A 20876-nucleotide genomic window follows, 5' to 3' on the forward strand; every position below is an offset into this window, starting at 1 on the left:
TTACCTTATTTGGAAATAGGGTCTCTACAGAGATAATCAAGTCAAAATGACATCATTAGGGTGGGCCCTAATCCAATACGATTGGTGTGCCTATAAAAAATTAGAAATTTGGACATAGAGAAAGACACACACAGAAGGAAGACAATGTGAAGACACACAGAGAGAATAGCACATGAAGACAGGATTGGAGTGATGCATCTACAAACCAAGGACCACCAAATGGTGCTGGCAAAGCACCAGAAGCTAGGAAAGGAAAGGAAGGATTCTCCCCCAGAGCTCAAAGAGAACATGGCCCTGCTTGTCCACACCTTGATTTCAAACTTCTAGCCTCCAGAACTGAGATTATAAATTTCTATTGCTTTAAAACACCCATAGTTTGGTACGTTGTTATGACAGCCCTAGGAAAATGATATAGTACCTAAATAGAAATAGTCTTTCTCTTTAAGAACTAAATATACTAAATGTAATGGAACGTTGAAATACAAGGACCCCATTCCATCCAGGGCTCTGTTGGGAGAAGGTTCTTTGTCCTGACTCCAAGAAGCTCCTCCAGCATGAGCCAGCTCCACCAGTATGAAGCTTACAATACATAGGTTTTGCCTCCAGTGTAAATTAGGAATCTATAGATGGCATTCTAGACCCCTCTCAATCTAGACAGTGGTCTTTCCAGTCTTGTTTCACATTCTTTTTCTGATCCTTGTCCAGAGCCAGGCAGGTGACACACACTCTTCTTTCTAACTCTTCCTTCTCCTCCTTGGCTGTCATATGGTACCAGACAAGTAGGAAGCCATAAGTACATGAGGGTTATAGCACCAACGGGAAATGTGTCCTCAGCCCTTTGCTCTTAGACCTATGTATTTTATCTCTCAGAATGATCATCTGCTTTTGCAGTGGTTACCCTTACTTGGGAGCAGATGACTTATCCAAATAGATTTGTTTTTATTTATAATTTTATTCTTACCTCAAATTCATCAGTCTCTATTTAAGACGTGTACATTTTTGATGGTGATATGGTCAGTCTCCCACAGACCTAGCTTCAGGTGATCTTGGTTCTCTTCCATATCTCACTTATCTCATCAATCACCAGTAAGGTCAGCTTTCACTCCATAATATCCTTCATTTGCTTCATTTTATATTCATCCAAATTTGCCAGTTTTCTTATCTAGATTCTGAGGGCTCTTATAGAATCTTATCAGGATTCTGAAGTCTTGTAGTTAGTTTCTTTGCCTCTTGTTTCCAGTGTAACAGCTTTGCAACTGTAAAACAGATAGTTGACGGGCCAGAAATCTGACCTCCTAGATTTTATCATCTTGCTCTTCTTATCTGTTCAACAAGACTGTAAACTCTTTGAGGGCATGGATCTTTGCATTTGTACAAATTTATCGGATGTATCACTTAGCCCAGAATAGCAATTAAAAAGCACGAACTCTCGAGATATTGCCTGGAATCCTGGTTCTACCACTTACCAGCTCCATGAGATGGGACGAGTTACTCAACCTTTACGTTCCTCAATTTCACCCATCTGTAGAGTAAGAAAAATGGTAATATCTACTCTCATTGGGTTACTACGGAAAGGGAGTGAATAAAGCACTTAGGACAGTACCAAAAATATATAGTAATTTTTCAACAAGATGTTCATTATCTTATTGTTTTACATTTCAATGTTCATCAAATATTTGGAGACTAGTGAAAGATAAATTGTGTTAACACAAGAGTAGAAGCATGCTTTGATTTTATCTGAACATGTGTTGCACCTCTCCATTACAGTGACGTAGTCCTGAGTCTTACTGAGTTCCTTGAGTATAAAATAAGGATAATGGTACCTACTCATAGGGTTGTTGCAAAGATTACTATAAATAGGTTGCTATTGGTCAGGGCTGAATCCAGTGCCTGACACAGTGAACGCATCAGTGAACGGTACTCAGGAGACACAGTAACGATGGTAGTATTAATAGTGGTGAGGCAGCAGTAGCAGTGATGCTAGTGGTAGTAATAATAGTAATAATGGTAGTAACAGAGGCAGAGGTAGCATTTCATTTAGGTTTCTGTATGCATGGAACATATCAGCAGTTGAAAACAGCTTGGGGGTATGTGAGGGAAAGACATAAAGTTTTTCTTGACAATCTGCGAGAGATGATAGTTGAAGTCTTGGTAAAGGATGAGGTGGCTTGGGGCGCCTGGGTGGCTCAGTCGTTAAGTGTCTGCCTTTGGCTGGGGTCATGATCCCAGGGTCCTGGAATCGAGCCCCGCATCCTGCTCGGTGGGAAGCCTGCTTCTCCCTCTCCCACTCCCCCTGCTTGTGTTCCCTCTCTCACTGTGTCTCTCTCTGTCATAAATAAATAAAATCTTAAAAACAAAACAAAACAAAACAAAAAGGATGAGGTGGCTTGGAATGGGAGGAGAACCGCCACGGGAGAATCAAGGAATGTCAGGAAGGCAAGGGGAAAGTTGAGGGTAGCAGAGAGAGTGTAGTTCAAATTCTTACCCATCCAATCCAGAGTGGGAAGAAGAAAATAACTTCTGAGATGGAAAGCTGTGATTAGAAAGCAGCAAATAATAAGCGAAAGTGGTCAAGGAAGACAGTGATCTGCCCCACACCTCATTACAGTCATTACATCTTACTCAGAATTCCTTTCCTTCTTTTTTTAAAAAATTTTGTTTATTTATTTCAGAGAGAGAGAGAGAAAAAGAGAGAGCACGCGCGTGCAAACACACACACACACACATACAGGAGCGTGGTGGGGAGGCAGAGGGAGAGGGAGAAGCAGATTCCCCACTGAGCAGGGAGCCGTATGCTGGGCTTCATCCCAGGGCCCTGGGATCATGACCTGAGCCCAGGGCAGACGCTTAACCGACTGAGCCACCCAGGCACTCTACCTTTCCTTCTTTAACAGCTAAAAAAATTAATTTCATTAGATACATGTATATGTCTAACATGTATATGGTTTAATGCCATGAATAATGCTATGGTCCATTAAAACCAGTTGGCAATACATCATGAAGAGAATATGGACATGCTGGAGAAAAACAAATATGCTTTTCAATTTGAGGAGCCAAGTACAGACTGCAAGTTATATTGTGAAGCTGAGGACATGCATTTGACAGGAAAGAGTGGAATGCACCTTTACTCCATATATTTAGAATCCTTTGCTGAACTCTCGTATGTACCAGTATGTTAGAGAAAGAAAATTTTTTAAATTGGTGAACCCAGAAGCTATGTCCTATATTTTATATATATTTGAAGATATATATATGTTCACTGTTACTTTCCCTGAAAATTATATTCTTCTAAGCATTTTTTAAAATATGAAGATTTTATCAAAAAGCAAATCTTAATTTTTGCTCCAGCAATTCAGATAATATTGACTAATGTCTATTCGATTTAGATTTTTTTTTCAATGACTTAGTCATTTTTTTTTCCAAATGAAGCATATTTTTCTTGGCTTCCTACTTTTGCTGTAAGCAGCCCACAAACTATGTACCGCAAACAGCATTCTTAGCAATTTCAAATTAAAAATCATCCCTATTCAGCTACAGTAAGACTATATTTATTTACTGTTTCGATGTTTCTTTTTTCTGTCTCTATGTACTGTTTTTTATTTTATTTATTTATGAGAGGGAGAGAGAGAGAGAGAGCACAAGTAGGGAGAGGGGCAGAAGGAGAGGGAGAAGCAGACTCTCCACTGAGCAGGGAGCCTGATGCGGGGCTTGATCCCTGGGATCATCACCTGAGCCGAAGGCAGATGCTTAACTGACTGAGCCACCCAGGCAACCCTGTGTACTATTTTTAAATATGCAGTTTAAACAAAGTATTCGGTACAATGTAAAATATAGCAACTGTTGTACTTTAAATAATACGTAGAACAACGAAAATTGATCTATAGTCTCTTCTCTAAGAAGAATCCCAAGGATACTATCTTAGGCACTTTCCTTATAATTGTTGTTATTGCCATTAAGCATTGCACATGGCCTTTTAAAATTTATAAATTCTATTTATGATGTTTAAAAATGCAGTGGTCATAATGCAATGTAAAATTGCTTCAATTAGTATATTTATTCTTTTTCCACTTCAATCTTTAAAAAAATAATAATAAACTCTCAGTGAACCTTTACCCTGCAAATGACCTGATATGACATATTTGAACTTACAGTGAACTTTCACATGAACTTTCAGTTATCCTCTGAGAAATATAACAGATGGAAAATAGGCAGATTTTTCAAATATTTTCAGATGCAGTACTTTGACATGTTTAACAGAGACAACAAGGCCAACTATCTCTTTCCAGTGTTTACTTTGCTGACTTTATTGTACTGCAGGCTGTTTTGCTACATTATATGCCTGAATTAAGGGGTTCAGCTACATTTTTGTTGACTAGCATCTTGATTTTAAACCAGCACTTGTATGTATGTTTAATTAGGTCATAAAATATAACAAATTTTAAGAGAACTTTATTGAACTTAATGAAATAATATTGCTTCAAATCATTTAGATAGGAGGGGCTTTTAAAGACCCATTTCAGATTTTAGAATATGAATCAGCTATAATGTCTTTCACTTTGAATGGTTTGCAGCTAGAAATTCAGTTCGAAATGCACATGGTTTTTGAATGGTCATTTGGGAAAAGAGGAGGGGAAATTAATGGAGCACCAAGTAGTGTTTACTATTGCTAACATATGAAGTAGGCTCCTCAGAGGTATTTAATCTTTGCAACTCTCTTCCCCAAGTAGTTATCTCACTCATTTTGCACAAGAGGGAAGGGAGACAGAGAGGTTGAGTAATTTGCCTGAGAAGACACAGATAAATTGGGGAATTAAATCTGGGTCTCCCAGACTTCCAATTCCTTTCTCTTGTAAGAAGTTCATGCTCCCAGAACAAGATGTTTTGTTTGGTCAAATAAATGCTAAAGATAAAAGCATGATAATGCTGTAATATTTCTAGAATCTTTGTTTTGAGAATTTAAAGAGTTTATTTCTTTGTATTTGTTGCATAATATTATTAAATAGGTTAGATATAAAACTTTCAGAATGCTCTCAGTGACATGAAGATAGTAACTGAGATTTTTGCTTCTCTTGAAAATTTCCTATTGTTTGCAAAAAACTGTACATCTATTACATTTACCAAATAATGCAGGCATGTATATTATTTATCCACTGATATGCATCTCCTTGCTTGTATCAATTCTTATTAACACCCACTTTATTCTCAGACCATAATTTCTTCATGCTGAGTAGTGTTTTAGATGTTGTTTAGTTCAGAGAGAGATTATACTTAATGGACATAAATATGTATAAAATAGCACACAACTGCATTTATAAGATCAGAATGTGAACTGTATTAAGCTGTAATTAGCCCATCTTTCCTGACACTCGGTGAGGCAAATAAAGATCTTTCCATTTCACAAGGATGTACTCAGAAGCCTAAAAGCCTATGGTGATCTTGTCAGTGAGGTAGTGTAAATGGACAGCAAGTTAAAATAAGTTGTCACTCATTTTAAGGGAATTTCTAATATTCTCCTTTCTTTAACTTTTTAGTTCATTTTTAAAAACAGCTTTTTTTTAAAGTAATGAACAGGCTTTGTATTAAAATAAGTGATTCTGTTTTTCTCTCCAATTTTTAGGTATTGAACATGGAGCAGTGTAGATTCAAGGAGCAAAAGGTCTCTTCTTCCTTTCACAGTTGACCTTTGAACAACACTGGTTTGAACTGCACTGGTTACTTATACATGGATTTTTTTTTTTGATGAATACAGTACAATACTGTAAGTAGATGTTCTATTTCTTATAATTTTCTTAATAATATTTTCTTTATCTTGCTTTATTGTAAGAATATATTATACATATAACATACAATAAATGTTAATTGACTGTATATGTTATTGGTAAGGCTTTTGGTCAACAGTGGACTATTAGTTTAGTTTTTGGGGAGTCAAAAGTTCCACATGGGTTTTTTTTTTCTACATGGATTTTTTTTTTTAAGATTTTATTTATTTATTTGACAGAGAGAGAGAGAGAGGGAGAGAACAAGTACAAGCAGGGGGAGCGGAAGGCAGAGGGAGAAGCAGGGTCCCCGCTGAGCAGGGAGTGTGATCCAGGACTCCATCCCAGGACCGAGGGATCATGACCTGAGCCAAAGGCAGATGCTTAACCAACCGAGCCACCCATGCGCCCCTCTACATGGATTTTTGCATGGGGGATCAGTGCTCCTATCCCCTTGTTGTCCAGGAGTCCACTGTATAAGGTCTTTTCTCTTGTGTTATTTTGTTACCTGTTTAGAGGTCTGGGGGAAAGCACATAAAGTTCCCTCTGTATGATAGGGTATTTAGTTAGGAATAAAGTTATGATTTCCTGTAGAAAGGAGGTAGAAAACATGGTAGGGAGATAAGCCCACAGACTCTCTTTGATTTCTTGATATTGGTTAAAACTACTTGGTATATGTAAATTATAATTTCACAATTCCTTAGATTTAGGGTAGTCATTATTTGTCCAAAACTAGGTGTGTATGGCGGCACCACAATCATAAAGCATCATAGAGAAGGACTGTGGAATCGGTATTGAAGTATCAATACAGAGAAAATATATCTGTATATTAAACATAATGTTCCTTTTTTAGATATGATATGTCCATGACAGAAAACAGAATTTAGGCATAATGCATTTTTATCTTATTGCTTTAAAACAGACTCTGAAAGCTATGAATGATACTGCCTCTCGAAATAAAGTGTCAGTTTTAAAAAGCATACTGTTAGCATAGTTATAAGTATACCAGTTAGGATTTTTTTTATCACAAGTGACAGAAATGTAATTCAAACTAGCATAAAAAAGGGTGGCAGTTACACGCAAATGTAAACACACATATTTAGATTATATTGTATACTATTTTTGCATCTTTTTAAAAATACAACCTTAGGAGCATTTCCTCATGATTAAATAATTTTACTTTTCACTTTTTTTTATTATTTACTTTTTTACATTATTTCAAAAGTGCTCCACAGCATTCCATTATCTGCATATATCATAGTTTATTTAACCATTCCATTCTTATCTAACATTTAGATTGTTTCCAGTAGAGTGTTTCCAAAGTCTCCGCCCACGTAGAAGCAAAAGCTTAACTGGAAGCTTAGACAGAAGTAAACTTTAAAGCCCCCAAAATATTTCTGTATATTCAGAAATATAATCTTATACCCACACACACAGTTTATTATTAATGCTTTCATTTTACCTCCATGAAGGTCATTATTTCATTTAAGAAAAGATAACTTTACTTACTTATACACTTAGAATAGATAAAATAGTTTCTGATCAATAGTTATGTGATCCAACTGGTCAGAATGGCTAAAATGAACAACTCAGGAAATGACAGATGTTGGTGAGGATGTGGAGAAAGGGGGACCCTCTTACACTGTTGGTGGGAGTGCAAGCTGGTGCAGCCACTCTGGAAAACTGTATGGAGGTTCCTCAAAAATTTAAAACTAGAACTAGCCTACAACCCAGCAATTGCACTACTAGATATTTTTCTAATGGGTACAAAAGTAGTGATTCGAAGGGGCACATGCACCCCAGTGTTTATAGCAGCAATGTCCACAATAGCCAAACTATGGAAAGAGCCCAGATGTCCATCAACTGATGAATGGATAAAGAAGATGTGGTATATATATATACAATGGAATATTACTCAGCCATCAGAAAGAATGAAATCTTAACATTTGCAACGACATGGATGGAACTAGAGGGTATTATGTTAAGTGAAATAAGTCAGTCAGAGAGAGACAAATATCATATGATTTTATTCATATGTGGAATTTAAGAAACACTCAGATGAACATAGGGGAAAGGAAGGAAAAATGAAACAAGATGAAACCAGAGAGGGAGACAAACCATAAGAGACTCTTAACCATAGGAAACAAACTGAGGGTTGCTGAGGGGAGGGGCTGGGGGATGCGGTAACTGGGTGATGGGCATTAAGGAGGGCACTTGATGGAATGAGCGCTGGGTGTTCTATGCAACTGATGAATCACTAAACTCTACCTCTGAAACTAATAATACATTATATGTTAACTAAATTGAATTTAAATAAAAAATGAAAAAAAAAGTTATGTGATCCATTCTAGGGCATATTATTGTTGGCATGGATTAATATCATTGTTTATATTTGTAACCTCATGTTGGCAGGTAAGTGCTTGTTACCGTGATGATTTTGGAGCAACTGCTGTCTGCACAATGGGAGGTCCAAAAGCAACTGAAAAGGGAAGGAGAAAAACTGAACATATTCTGAAAAGGTTTGTACATGAAACAAAAAGATGGGTTTTCCCGTCTAAATTTAAAGCATGTTAATCATCAAATTATTTCACAAGGATCATTATTGTAATGACTTCACATTTTCCTCTAATGTATTTATATATCCACTCAGTACATTGTGTGGTAAATGGAGGGTGCTGTTGACAATACAAATGAGCCCCACCCCAACAGTTCTACAGTTTAGTATGCTCAGATAAACAAGTAAGTATTAGAAAAGTTCTATGGATACTAGCTTCTACTTGAAAATCTCTTAACCTAGAGATGATGTTTGGAAAGGTAACAGGTGATAGAATCAAAGCAATAGACCCTTTGACAGATCATATGGTACAGCCAACTGTTTTTGCCTCTGGAGATCACTTAGTGTGTCCCAGAAAGTTCTCTTTTCTTTAAACATATCCAGATAAAGAAATGTCATATTTTTGTAGCCAAATTTAATTATTTAATAACTTTTATAGAATTTCTGATGCTAGAACCAAATCATTTACATCTTACAGTAGTGATGCTTCCTACCATGTCATGTGGTTAAAGATTCAAGCCCCTATTAGTAAAAATAAGTGTTGGTGACAGATATGAAAAGACAAACTAGTGCTAATATTTTCTTAATAGGGAGGGACTCGTGTAAAATGATTTCAGTCTTTATCAACAGTGGTGATCAAAACATTTAAAAGTACAAAATATATAAACAGGAAAATGAGTGAAAGTAGTCTGTGATCCCATCACTTAGTAGAGAGTCACAGTGTCTATATATTAAAGATTTAAGATAATTACAATCTGTTGGACACCTGGGTGGCTCAGATGGTTAAGTGTGTCTGACTTTGGCTCAGGTCATGCTCCCAGGGTCCTGGGATGGAGTCCTGCATCGGTTCCCTGCTCAGCGGGGAGCCTGCTTCTTCCTCTGCCTCCCTCCCCCCAACTTGTGCTCTCTCTCTTCGCTCACTCTCTCTCTCTCTCAAATAAATAAATAAAATCTTTAAAAATAATAATAATAGGGATGCCTGGGTGGCTCAGTCAGTTAAGCTCCCTGCTCAGCGGAGAGTCTGCTTCTCCCTCTGCTCCTCTCTGTTGCTCGTGCTCTCTCTCTCTCTCTCTTGCAAAAATGGATAAAATCTTTAAAAAAAAAGATAATTACAATCTGCACTTTTAAGACTACCTACATTATTAATTAATTAATTAACTCTCTCTTTCAACCTTTGCATCCCTTACTACATGGCAGTGACTTCTGGGTCCTGGGTGTATAGTTATCAGTATGTCAGACAAGGCAGCTATCCTCATGGAGTTTGGTATATGAGTAGACATTAAGCTGATAACCCACAAATAAAGAATTGAAAAATACTGTGAAAAAATATTAAAGGGTGTTATGGAAAAGAATAATGCAGGAGCATAATGTAATTTTAACAACTAAGGAAGGCTTTACTTAGTGATGTTTGAACAAGGAAACCTGAAAAATGAGTGCCTTCTTAGGCACCTAAATAAAATAAAAGCCATGAAAACATAGTTCTAAGTCACAATATCTAGCACATATTATTCAGTAAATATTGTTGAATGAATGAATAACTATTCCAAAAATCATAAAATGAAGCAAACATTAAAACAGAAAGCATAAAACAAGATTTCACAAGTTAAGTCAAAATCATTAGTTGTGCAAATAAACGTAAATGCTATATACTGCTCAGTTGAAAGATAAAGTCTCTTAGAATAGGTTAAAATCAAAGTCCAACTATATGTTATGATAGACATTGAAACCAAACAACACAAGAAAGTCAGAAGAATCAGAGTGGGAAAGGAACAAGAAGGAGAAGGACAAGGGGATAGAAAAGGAGAAGGAAGGGGAGAATGAAAAGGGAAAAAATAGGGGACGGTGATATTGAAAGGAAGGTAGAATTCAAATGGCATAAAATGTATCATTCACAATGAAGATAATGTGGTCATGCACTTTCATGTGCTAGGTAACATAGCGTTAAGCGTTAAGACATTTAAGTCAGAGCTATTAGATACCTAAAGAGAAAGCGAGAAATATCATTGCTGTGGAAGATTTTCACAGATCTTCATATTTAATGAGTTAAGTAATAATGATTACTTATTATTATTATTTATTATTAAATAAACAATTTTTTAAAAGATTTTATTTATTCATTTGAGTGAGAGAGAGAGACAGAGAGCACAAGCAGGGGGCAGGGGCAGAGGGAGAAGCAGACTCCCCACTGAGCTGGGAGCCTAAACGTGGGGCTCAATCCCAGGACCCTGGGATCATGACCTGAATGGAAGGCAGGTGCTTAACCACCTGAACCACCCAGGCACCCCTTAAATAAACAATTAAAAAGGACATAGAATATTGGAATAATATAAAAGTTGAATTAATAACTACAGATAGAACATTCTTGCCCACAAGACAAGTATGCACCTTATTTCCAAGCATCCTCAAAGCTACCTTAATCTGTTTCAGAAACTAGACATTTTATAGACCACATTCTTTGATCTTATGTAATACACTGAATGAATAACAAAACTTTCAGAGACAACAAAACCCCAAAACTCTAGTATCTAAGATATGTAAAAAGTACTTGCACGTACGTGTAATTATCGTATCAAAGAGGAAATCTTCAATTTTAGACTGTTTAGAAAATAAGGACATTGAGGCTATAACATACCAAATGTGGTTTGAAGCTAAAGCTCTATTCAGGATGACTTGATAGCCCTCAATGCCCCAGATCGTCCTAGCCCTTTAAATGTAGTTGTTGTTGACATCCAAAACAGGTGATCTCGATCAAGAACGACAACTCAGGGAATGTTGGAATTGATCCACTGTAAATTCATGAATATTTTTTTCTTTTCTTTCTCTTTTAATGATTCTGATTTTAGGAGAAAAAAAAAATCTCATTTGGTCCTTGAACACTTGCCAACCTCCCTTTCTTATCATGGAGACAGCCAGCTAGCAACAGGCTCAGACCATTCCACAGGGAACAGTATTTGGTTGAGTCTGGTAATGATACTTGCTTATACTGTATTTATTTATTTATAGATTTTTAATTACTGAAGTATAGCTGACACACTCTGTTATATTAGCTTCGGGTGTACAGCATAGTGATTCAGCAATTCTAGACATTACTCAGTGCTCACCACCATAAATGTAGTCACCGTACATCATTACAATATTATCGACTACATTCCCTATGCTGTACTTTTCATCTCCATGACCTATTTATTTTATAACTGGAAGTTTGTACCTCTTTATCCCATTTGCTTTTTTTTTTTTTTTTTTTCTTATCATATCCTTTGCTGCAGAACTCATCTTATATTTGAAGATCCTGGTGTGGAAGATTATAGTGAGGTTCACCTTCAAATTTTAAGATTTGAAGAAACATATGGAACACAAGCTAAAACAAATGTAAATGGAGTAAGTAAATTATCAGGTTTTTTATTCCAATGTTAAAGAATTGGTTGGATTATTCTTAATCATTTATGTATGAAAGTATTTATTATAAAGGCCAACCTAGCTAAGTTATAATGGGTTATAAATTTTGGGTTACTACTATTTGATAGTGTGTAGTTAAAAAAAATAGTCAATAGTTCTATAACAAGCTTGTTATTCAATTTGAATTTTCTGTATGCCTGTGGCAAAACTCGTCCCGATTCCATTCCTTTCCTTTCTTGGCCACCTTTAGTATTTAAGTTATGTTTAGGCTCTTGGGTGTCACACGTATGGTTTTCTTAAAAAGTTTTTAGAGAGCTGTGGATATTTAAATTTTTAACTTCTAACTATGTCTTAATATATATTGTTCTTTAGCAGTAAAAACAGAAATAACATTTCTTCTATTCTTGCTGGAAAATTTCTGGCTATTTCCTAGAAAAGGAATCAGAGATTCAGAGTTGTTTTTGCTTACATTAAAAAAAAAAAAAATCAACACAGGGGCACCTGGGTGGCTCAATCAGTTAAGCATCTGACTTTTTTTTTTTTAAGATTATATTTATTTATTTGAGAGAGAGAGAGAGAGAGAGAGAGCACAAGTGGGGGAGGGGGGAGGGAGAAGCAGACTCCCCTGATGAGCAGGGAGCCTGACATGGTGCTTGATCCCAGTACTCTGGGATCTGGACCTGAGCTGAAAGCAGATGCTTAACTGACTGAGCCACCCAGGCACCCCTAAGCATCTGATTCTTGATATCAGCTCAGGTTTTGATCTCAGGGTCATGAGTTCAAGCCCTACACTGGGCTCCACACTGGGCATGGAGCCTACGTAAAAAATAATAAATAAATAAATTAATTAATTAAATAAAATAAAAATAAATCAACATATAAAGTATGTCAAAATCTATTATGACCACCCATTAAAAATCAATTTCATTAATCTAATTTAATTCAAGCCATTTTGAGATTATTTTTTAAAATGTGAATGGCCACATTAAACAAAATGCAGTATGATCAATGTCTCATTAAATTCTGGATAATTAATTTGACCTTATCTCGGTACTTTCTTTCCCTATCCATATATTTATTCCCAGCAACATTTTATAGGTGTGTCTCACATAAACTTTCTATTTACAAATTTAGCTCTTTGAATAATTTCTTAGGACATTTTAATTCTGACAGCCACACTCACAAAGGTTTGACCGTATTATTGTTCTGGATTATTTGTAGATGTTTTGGTACACAGTGATTGCTTTCATTTAGTAAGCGTTAATAAAAGATGGAAACGTGTATGTGAAATAACGATGACAATATGTAACAAGGGCACTGAGAGGGTGGTGTGTGCCAGGCAATGTTCCGAGTGCTTTGCTTGGGTTTTCCTTTAGCCCTCACCACAACCCTTTTAGGTAGATCTGTTAGTATTTCTATTTTATAAGTGAGGAAACTCAGACACAGAGAGGTGGAATAATTTGTCTGCGGGCACACAGCCAATGAGGGGCAGGGCCAGATTCTGAACTCCCTACGGTCCAGTTCTAGCTTCTGAACTTTTAACCTGTGGGAGCAAGAGTTTTGTTTTAGTGTAGAATCACTGGGAAAGATCTGCAACCTTTGTAACTGAATTATTACAGCTTGAATAACATAAAAAAAGATAACTTATTAAATTTTTAAAAGAGAAAAACAGTATTATTAGTTATAATCCCAGATATGTTAAAATAAAATGGCTCTGTTTTCTGTGTCATAATCTTTTTTTTTTTTTTTAAAGATTTTATTTATTTATTTGACAGAGAGAGAGATAGCGAGAGCAGGAACACAAGCAGGGGGAGTGGGAGAGGGAGAAGCAGGCTTCCCGCCGAACAGGGAGCCCGATGTGGGACTCGATCCCAGGACCCTGGGATCATGACCTGAGCCGAAGGCAGACGCTTAACAACTGAGCCACCCAGGCGCCCTGTGTCATAATCTTTATTGACACTCTTTTCTATTTAGGAATTTTCTCTTCTATACAAAATAGAAAGCTCAAGGGATATTGGCCAAATATTTTATTTTGACAAACTTTTTAGAAAATTCTTGGTTTCTGTTATTCATTTCATTTTATGAAGTGCCCCCCCCCCCCAAATGCCAAGAACGCCTGTATTTTATTTTGTAGACTAGTGTGTGGTAAGGTGAGGATTTAAACTTAGGGGCTATTTAGAATTATATGAGAAATTTTAGATTTTATCAAAACCCAGAAACAGGAAGCAGGTGTCAAAGGGTAGATATTTCACTCTACAGAGAAATATGTGCTCTATTAGTGGCTAGGGTTTAATTGCCATATTTAATTCACTGAATGGAATTAGTGAATGTAGAACTTAAAATGAAAGGTTATTGCGAAAGCCAACTTTAACATTGTTTTTAATTAATTAATTTTTATTAATTTTTTTTAAAATTTGAGTATAGTTGACATACAATGTTACATTAGTTTCAGGAGTACAACAGAGTGATTCAACCCCTCTATACATGATGCTATGCTCGCCAGAAGTGTAGCTGCCACCTGAAAGCCAACTTTTATTTTATTTATTTATTTATTTACTTATTTTTAAAGATTTTATTTATTTATTTGACAGAGAGAGACACAGCGAGAGAGGGAACACAAGCAGGGGGAGTGGGAGAGGGAGAAGCAGGCTTCCCGCGGAGCAGGGAGCCTGATGTGGGGCTCGATCCCAGGACCCTGGGATCATGACCTGAGCCGAAGGCAGACGCTTAACTACTGAGCCACCCAGGTGCCCCTGAAAGCCAACTTTCAGTCTGTTGTTTGGAAGGCGCTTTGTATTATAGGATGCTTGAAAACAGTACCTGCGTCTATTTTTCATGGTGTTTCCATGAAGCTCAGTTTAGTCACATAATTAAATTGTCAAATAGATTTATTAAGTTGGCTTTAGGCTGAGAAATTTACAGTAAACATAATGGGAAAAGTAGAAGTTTACTTTAATTATTGGTCATTAAAATAATTATGTTTCATATTTGTCCTTGAAATGTTTCACATCTGATGCCATATTGTTTCATCATAGTAGCTCTGCAAAGCAGTTAAGAAGCTGATATGATCTGCATTTTACTAAAAAGGAAAATTAAGTTATGGGGAAATGAACTGACTTAATGCAGGACAAGCAGGTCTTTAGAATAACAGGCAGAACGAGACCTTAAACTTCCACTTCTTTCTAGTGACCTTCCAAATGACCACACCTTTCAAAGAAGGTGATCGCTAAATCCTTAAAATTCTCAACTAAGACATTGTTATTTACATACTTATGTACTTAATTCTGTTTCAAACTAGGATAACTAACTCATTCTATAATAAGTTATCCAATGGCTATAGGTCATATATGATGTAGATGTTCTTTAAGAGAAATTGAGCTGTAGCCATGAAATACATATCATTTAAAATCATCTGTCATATGAAGAAAATAGTAGGCATCAATTAAATAAAAGAGGGAAAATGGAAAAAAATGAAGGGATTTTACAAATACAATTTTAGTGATCTTTTCAAGCTGTCATTACCATGTGTCAAGTTGTATTCCTCAGATAAAATTTATTATTAATTTATGAAGGACTAAGAGTGTTATCCCTTTATAAGGTGTTTATTTTTGTGACCATGCATGGCACAATTGGGAAAACCTATAATAATAAACTCTTTATAGTGATCATGCAAATCAGAGATAATTATATGGTCCAGAAAAATATCTTCTTTCATGGTATGCAAATACAGGCTTGTGTCATATTTTGAGGTATGCATTTGTTAATTTCTACTCTTTGTTAATAGGGTCCTTGAGAAGTAGTCCTTTGACTTTCAGTACATCATAAACAGAAGGCAGCAGTGGAAATTTTATCAGGAGAAATTGCACAAGCAGGGACTGGAATGGGTAAATAGGCATATTTTTACAGTTATAGCTATAAGAATCCCTTACTTTCTTATCACTATCATCAATTATAATATTCATTAGTTGGCCCTTCTGAACTTGGCAGTGTGTGCCAAGGGTCATGCCGTATTCACAGCCCTTTGCCTTTCAGGATTTGAATACCTTTAAACATTTGTTGTATATATACTCTCTCTCATAATATTTATTTCAAATTGACCAAAAATTTTAAAACATCTTGACGTTAATATGGCCATATATGTTTGCCCATTACGTATATGGCAAATGATGGGTTTAGGGAATAGTCCCAAACAAAACAACCTGGTAAAGTTTGTTTTGGGTTTGCTCTGCCCATGTCATCACCTGCATCCTGTGTTCCATTACCCCACATTAGGATCCCATTTCCCCAGAGCAGTCTCTTCTTTCTTAGTGTCCTCTGAGCAGGTCTCAGGGTGTGCTGTGCCTTGCCACCTCCAGGCACACAGGATTTCTTCCCTACATTGCTTTTGCTCTCCCCTCACAAATGAAATGGACCTGCCATGATCACAGGACAAGGCCTCTTGAGGCTTCTGTTCTGATAACCCAATGAGTTCATTCACTCATTGGGACATAACATTTGAAAGGCTTTAAATTCCTACATTTCATACAGGGAGAAATTGAGGCTGAGAGAGGTGAAGTGGGTAAAAGGAGAGAAAGTAAGAACCCTCCTTTGGTTCCCAAGAACAGTAGTAAAACTTTCTAGAAATGTTCGTGTCATGGGGAAAAGTTCTGTTCTATTTCCACTTCTTTGCTCTTTCTCTACCAATGTTTAAAAATGGAGGGAGAATTGAATTTTGACTATACAAGACTTACATCTTAAAATTAAAACAAAGCCAAAATCAGTAATTGGGACTACATTAAACTAAAAAGTTTCTGCACAGCAAAGAAATGATCAACAAAATAAGAAGGCAACCTATGGAATGGGGGAAGATATTTGCAAGCCATCTATCTGATAAGGGGATAATAGTACAAATATAGAAGGAACTTTCTTCAGCTCAATAGAAAAAAAAACAATCCAATTAAAAAATGGGCAGAGGACTTGAATAGACATTTTCCCAAAGATGACATATAAATGGCTGATAAATATATGAAAAGGTGCTCAACATCACTAACATCAGGGAAATGCAAATCAAAACCACAATGAGATATTACCTCACACCTATTAGAATGGGTATTATCAAAATGACAGGCGATAACAAATGATACAGAGAAAAGGGAACCCTTGTGCGCTGTTGGTGGGAATGCAAACTGGTGCAGCCACTAAGGAAAACAGTATGGAGGTTCCTCAAAAAATTAAAACTGGAACTACCCTATGATTCCGCAATCCCACTTATAGGGACATAGTCCAAAATAAAATCCCTATCTCAAAGAGATATCTGCACCCCCATGTTCATTGCAGCATTATTTACAATAGCCATGACATGGAAACAATCTCAAGTGTCCATCGACAGATGAATGGACAAAGAAAATGTGGTATATATACACAATGGAGTATTGTTTAGCCATATAAAAGAAGGAAATCCTGCCATTTGCAACACCATGAATGGACCTTGAGGGCATTATGCTAAGTGAAATAATTCAGATTGAGAAAGACAAATACTTACATGTGAAATCTAAAAACACTGAACTAGAAACAGAGAATAGAATGATGATTGTCAGGAGCTGAGGTGCAGGGGAAATGGGGAGATGTTGGTCAAAGGGTACAAAGTTTCAGTTATGGTATGAGTAAGTTCCAGGGATCTAATGTACAACATGGTGACAACAGCTAACAATACTGTATTGTATACTCCAAAATTGCTATGAAAGTAGAGCTTTAATTTTCTCACCATAACAACAACAAAATGGTAATTATGTGAGGCAAAAGATGTTCTAACCAACCTTACTGTGGTAAGCACTTCACAATATATACAAACATCAAATCATCATATTACCTTAAACTTACACAATGTTATATGTCAGTTCTATTTCAAAAAGCTGGATATAAATTAAAATGAGAAACACATTATGGAAATAGCAGAGGCGTATTTGCCATAAAACTAATGAAGTTTAACCTCCAGGGCTCTTCACTTATGTGGGCACCTTCCAAGGCACTACCGTTGTGCTCACATAGTCAGATATTTTTGTAAAGTTGGTAAGAGTAAGATATTTTATCTGGACGACTATTATCTCTTTCCACCTTAGCTACCCTTTTGCCAGACTTTTCCAGATATACTTACGTGCCTCCCAGGCTGTTCTGTGCGTGTTATTATTAGCCTTCTTGGTGGAGGCTGTGCTACCATAGGAATATCTCTACCTCAGCCACACCAGCTCACCTAATTTCATGATATTGAAGGCGGGACCAGAAGTTTGGTTGCTGTATGAATGATCTTTAGTCCCGAGCACCAGAAGTATATAGGCACTGGAAGAGAAACATGTTTGAAAGATATGAAGTCAGAAGCCAATCCATTTGTGGAAAATTCTTCCAATCTTTAGGTGTGTAAAAACTTATTAAACACAAAATTCATTAGCCATGTAAGCAGATGTTTCAGTTCTCCTTGTCACCCAGTGAAAACAAGAAGTGCCCTGTCACGAATATAGTCGACAATGAAGCATATTAAATTATAATAGCATCCCAAAGTAAAATTATTTTTCGTGTATTTCTACATGAGATCAATAGATATTTTTCTATCAAGAAGTAAATTGTAACAAATTTTCAGATCACATCAAAAGCAGTAATTCATCGAGAGAGATAAATTTCAAATAGAAAAGTTATGATAAATTGAGCCCAATTAATGAAGAGTAATAAATTATATGAACACATTGGAAAAAGATAGAACTTTTTGATGATTTGACAACAAATACTGACATCCACAAAATAGCATAAAAGTCACCCCACTACAATGAATCATCAATGACAAACTGATGGAAGGTTGTCATAAAGTATTTAAGATCAACTTGCACAAGAAAATTGAAATGCCCTGAAATCTTACAGCTCATGTATGGAAGAAACTTCTTCCCAAACTTACATGCGATGAACTTACAACTTAAAAACTTACATGTGATAAATGAGTGGTGAAGCTAAAAACATTTTTCAAAACTCTCCATGATAAAGAATACATTTCAACCTGCTGTGCTGAAGAAATGACTGAAAATCTTACTATCTCTATAGAAAAGTGTATTTTAAAAATTATTTGCACTTGAAGAGACAAGCAGAGTATGCAGCCTAGAGAGGTAAGAAAAGATATTAGAGAAGGATGTCAGGCCGTTTATTAATTAAAATGTTATACTGTATTGCTAGATTCTGTGACATTCGTGGTATTTGTCAACTTTATAGAAATTATAATTGGTTGTGATTTTTTTTCTCATTCACTTTCCTGATTTTGTATTTTTAATTTTTATGATTTTTCTTAACAAAGTTTCTGCAAATTGTACTAACTTCAGGCCTCATGAAACCTAGATCTGCTTCACTTCCGATTAATACTGTCTTGCTACTTGATTTTTAATGTTGAAGACCTTACACAACTTTTCAAAGCCAATCTCTTCTCTTCTGCGAGAAGAATAATGAATACTGCCCCATCGGGTTATAGGGTTATAAAAGAATGACAGAGGGAGAAAAAGACAGGAAGGAAAGGGACAGGGAGAAAGAATATGTGGGAGGATGTTTTAAGCTTCAAAGCAATAGATGTGAGCAAAATAAAAGTGATCTCAATGAGATATTTCTATGATATGTGACCTCCTCTCTCTTAGCCTATTGCTCACCATTTTACTTTTTTATTGATGATTTGAGATTGTGATTTTGAATGTATAAACTGCATGGACTGACTCTCTCTTAAGTGTTTATTAATCTTCAAGTGTGAGAAAAATAAAATCCCCCCCCTTTTTTTTTAAGATTTATTTATGTGACAGAGAGAGACACAGCGAGAGAGGGAACACAAGCAGGGGGAGTGGGAGAGGGAGAAGCAGGCTTCCTGCCGAGCAAGGAGCCCGATGTGGAGCCCGATGCGGGGCTCGATCCCAGGACCCTGGGATCATGACCCGAGGCAAAGGCAGACGCCTAACAACTGAGCCACCCAGGCGCCCCCAAAAATCCCCCATGTTTAAGTCACTGTTTTTTTATAGTTTCTGAGGCAGCCGAAAACCATGTCGGAGTGATATTAAATTTGGGAAGGAGTTTAGGAATTCTGGGGACTGCTATTAAATGTCCCCCTTCTATGCCAATTTTTTTACTCTTCTAATGCAGAGTAGCACATATTGTAGTCTACTTTCCAAAGTACAGCATGGGACAGTTTGACAACATTTTATATCACGCATATGAAGAGTTCCCGGCTTTCTGCTTTGAGTATCTGTGCCTTCACGGCTCAAAGTCCATCTTCAGCAATCTGGTTCCACATGTGAGGTTGCAGCACTCCATGTCCAGGTACCAAATTCTGTTTAGGTCAAGGCTCTTTGTTTCAAACAGAACTCTAGCTCGTTTAAGCAGAAAGAGATTTACTGAAGGTTCTTAGTAGCTCCCAGAATCTTGAGAGAGCCATAGAACTAGTTTTGGATCTCACTCGGTCAAAAACAAAGAAAATAGAACAATCAAGCCAAAAAACAGTGGTTCCAAATGATTGATGAATGGTTAAAAAAGATGCAGTATATATACACAATAGAATATGACTCAGCCATAAAAAGGAATGGAACCTTGCTATCCGCAGTAACATGGTGGGCCTACAGGGAGGGTATTATGCTAAGTGAAATAGGCCAGACCAAGACAAATACCATATGATTTCACTTATATGTGGAATCTAAAAAACAAACAAATGAACGAACAAACAACAGCCACAAAAGAGAGAAACAAACTTATAAATATAGAGAAAAAACCGGTGGTTGCCAAAGGGGAAGGGGTGGGGATGAGTGAAATGGGCGAAGGAGATTAAGAGGTACAAATCTACAGTTCTAAAATAAGGAAGTTACAGGGATGAAAAGTACAGCATAGGGAAGGAATATAGTCAATAATATTCTAATACACTTATCGTGGTGAGCATTTCATAATGTGTGTAATTGTGTAATCGCTGTTGTACACTTGAAACTAATTTAATATGATATGTCAACTGTACTTCAATTAAAAAGAAGAACAGTGGTTCTAGGGAGCCAGGAGTATACCGGGCAGGCAGGACCCTATGCACCAGAGACTCTACCTTCCTTGTCTCAGAGGAGCTGCTTGGCTGTACCACCGTGCTCCCCAAAAGGGACAAACTCTGAGCATGCAGTGGCCCCCTCTCATTGCTCATT

At 36.6% G+C, this 20876-nt stretch overlaps 1 long non-coding RNA gene across 3 annotated transcripts in view; it reads left to right on the forward strand.

Moving 5' to 3' along the window:
• The window catches only part of LOC118532399 (uncharacterized), a 28105-nt gene that overhangs the window by 1497 nt on the left and 5732 nt on the right, over nt 1-20876 (forward strand). For 2 of the 3 annotated variants that reach the window (XR_013446528.1, XR_013446529.1), the window contains exons 3-5: nt 5618-5758; nt 8169-8275; nt 11577-11688. This is a non-coding gene — a long non-coding RNA (uncharacterized LOC118532399). Of the gene's footprint in view, nt 1-5617; nt 5759-8168; nt 8276-11576; nt 11689-15490; nt 15577-20876 lie in introns of those variants that run through there. The other variant, XR_013446527.1, reaches the window with a different exon arrangement.

Source organism: Halichoerus grypus, chromosome 3 (assembly GCF_964656455.1).
Source record: "Halichoerus grypus chromosome 3, mHalGry1.hap1.1, whole genome shotgun sequence".
Lineage (NCBI taxonomy): Eukaryota > Metazoa > Chordata > Mammalia > Carnivora > Phocidae > Halichoerus > Halichoerus grypus.